Raw genomic sequence first — 3443 nt, 5'->3', positions numbered from 1 at the left:
CTTCATATTATTATCCAATGATGTGTTGCCATCCTATGATGTCTGAGTAGATTTTCGTTGTCCTATCGGTGGTTGATGAATTGGTATGATTGGTTTAATTTGCTTGTGGTTATGTTGCTGTCCTTTGGTGCCCATCATATGAGCGCGCGCGTGGATCACACCATAGGGTTAGTAGTATGTTGATAGGACTATGTATTGGAGGGCAAGGGTGACAGAAGCTTCAGCCTAGCATAGAAATTGATGCATATGGGATTGAAGGAGGACCAATATATCTTATTGTTATGGTTGGGTTTTACCTTAATGAACATTAGTAGTTGCGGATGCTTGCAATAGTTCCAATCATAAGTGCATAGAATTCCAAGTAAGGGATGACATGCTAGCAGTGGCCTCTCCCACATAAAACTTGCTATCGGTCTAGTAACGTAGTCAATTGCTTAGGGACAATTCCGCAACTCCTACCACCACTTTTCCACACTCGTTAAACTAACGTAATTGTTTCTTTATCTAACCAGCCCCTAGTTTTTATTTACGTGTTCTTGCAAACCTATCCTATCACACCTACAAAGTACTTGTAGTTTCATACTTGTTCTAGGTAAAGCGAACGTAAAGTGTGGGTAGAGTTGTATCAGTGGTCGATAGAACTTGAGGGAATATTTGTGCTACCTTTAGCTCCTCGTTGGGTTCGACACTCTTACTTATCGAGAAAGGCTACAATTGATCCCCTATACTTGTGGGTTATCAAGACCTTTTTCTGGCGCCGTTGTCGGGGAGGAATAGCGTGGGGTGAATATTCTCGTGTGTGCTTGTTTGCTTTATCACTAAGTAGATTTATTTGTTGTTCTAAGTTGTTCTCTATCTTTAGTTATGGATATGGAGCACGAAATACCAAAAAAATTAGGTGTACTTGCTACTCATGGAGATGGGGAACCTCCTAAAACCCTTGATGCTCATTATGTGGAAAATATTATGCACTTCTTTAATAATCATGAGAAAATCCCATTAAATTATATAATGGGATACACGTTGGATCAACGTGAATACTTTAGGGATTATCGCTTGACTCAAAAAGGGAAACTATTATGGGATCAAATTCATTTGTTGAAATGGTATGCTTGGGAGCTATGCTCGAGATAGGATATTACTTGTTGTTATAGGATGAAGGCTAAACACCTTCCCTTTTCTTGCAAATTTAATGCTAATGAAACCTTGGCTTCTTATGTTAATGGTATATATGATTACTATGATGTGGAACAAATAGAAGAGTTTGTTGATTTTATGGGTGCTTATGAAATTGAAGCTCTATTTATAGGGTGTGATGATAATGATGATGATGCTTACCGATCTGAAAATTTGGTTATGCTTCGTTATTGTTATACTAATTATGAATATAATGCCCATATTTATCGATTTATGGAGAAATTCTACGCTGCCCAAGAAGAGACTAATATTTTGCAGGAAACTATGGAAGAAGAAAATGCTGAAACTGTGAGGTCATTAGATGAAAAAGATGACGAGGAGAGCGAAGAACAAAAGGAGGAAGAGCGGACTAGCTACCCGTGATAGCCTGGCTTATTAGGGATGATAGACTACTCATATCAATAAGAAATTCCTTCTTTTCCGGGAGCCCATTCGAACAGAACCCCCAGGTTAAGCGTGCTCTACTTGGAGTAATCCTAGGATGGGTGACCGACCGGGAAGTTGATCTCGGGTGCGCATGAGTGAGGACAAAGTGCGTAGAAAAGACTAGTATTGATATGTGGGGCCAGTCTAGATCCCGCCAGGAGTAACGACCGCCGGCGGGTGTGCCCGGGGCGTTACAAGTTTGATATCAGAGCTGACCCTCGCGGTTACACGGATGTTTGCGGACAGGTGTGGAGTACCCGTCGTGGCAAATGACATGGCACATGTACTAGACTGGATGCACAGACGTTTGTGCCAAGAGGGAACGCTCTTGTGGCCTCGTCGGATGTTTGCGGACAGGTGTGCAGTCATGTTGTTCATGACGTTTGTGACCCGTCGTGGCAAATGGCATGGCACATGTACTAGACTGGATGCACAGACGTTTGTGCCAAGAGGGAACGCTCTTGTGGCCCGACGAGGACGTCGATTCCTCTGAGTGGTGGTGTATGTGATAGCCTGGCTTATTAGGGATGATAGACTACTCATATCAATAAGGAATTCTTTCTTTTCGGGGAGCCCATTCGAACAGAACTCCCAGGTTAAGCGTGCTGCTTGGAGTAGTTCTAGGATGGGTGACTGACCGGGAAGTTGATCCCAGGTGCGCATGAGTGAGGACAAAGTGCGCAGAAAAGACTAGTATTGATATGCGGGGCCAGTCTAAATCCCACCAGGAGTAACGACCGCCGACAGGTGTGCCCAGGGTGTTACACTACCCATGCACACCTTCTAATGAGAATAACTCTTCAACTCATACATTGTTTAATTTCCCTTCGTTCTTACCAAAGGATGAATGCTATGTTGATTGCTATGATCCCTTGAATTCGTTTGAAATATCCCTTTTTGATGAACTTGATGCTTGCTATGCTTGTGGCCATGATGCCAATATGAATGATATTTATGAAGATGAATGTGCTATAGTTCCTTATGTTAAACATGAAATTGTTGCTATCGCACCCACTTATGATAGTCTAATTATCTTTTTGAACTCTGCCAACTACACTATATCGGAGAAGTTTGCTCTTATTAGGGATTACATAGATGGGTTGCCTTCTACTATTACACATGATGATTTTGATGAATATAATATGCATGTGCTTGTTTCTCCTACTTGCAATTATTATGAGAGAGGAACTACATCTCCACCTCTCTATGTTTCCAATACGATAAAATTGCAAGAAACTGCTTATGCTATGTATTGGCCTTTACTTGATGTGCATGAATTGTTCTTCTATGACATGCCAATGCAAAGGAAGAGAGTTAGACTTAGCCATTGCATGATATATGTTACCTTGTGCTCACTACTAAATTACAAATCATTGTTAATTAAAATTGGCTTTGATATACCTTGGGATCCGGGTGGATCCATTACTTGAGCACTTTATGCCTAGCTTAATGGCTTTAAAGAAAGCGCTGCCTGGGAGACAACCCGGAAGTTTTAGAGAGTCATTTATTTCTGTTGAGTGCTTTTATATAGTTTAGAAACAAAAAAATATAGAGGGGAACTTAAAACTTTTTCAAAAAGAGAAGAGATTGAAAGGTGATGCATTGTGGAAGTGAGGGTCGACCTTGAACACTTGTGTTCATGCTCATGGAAACAATGTAGAATTTTTCATGGAAGTTTCTTGAAAAAATAATTATCCCCTTGTACAATTCCATTGTATTATAAAAATAATGTGCCAAGTAAAGCCTTTATGATTAATTTGGGTGATAGTTGTTTGATCATGCTGAAAAAGACAGAAACTTTGTGCTCACGAAATTACTTT

The sequence above is a fragment of the Hordeum vulgare genome, chromosome 7H (assembly GCF_904849725.1).
Source record: "Hordeum vulgare subsp. vulgare chromosome 7H, MorexV3_pseudomolecules_assembly, whole genome shotgun sequence".
NCBI lineage: Eukaryota > Viridiplantae > Streptophyta > Magnoliopsida > Poales > Poaceae > Hordeum > Hordeum vulgare.
This window is presented reverse-complemented; position numbering follows the sequence as displayed.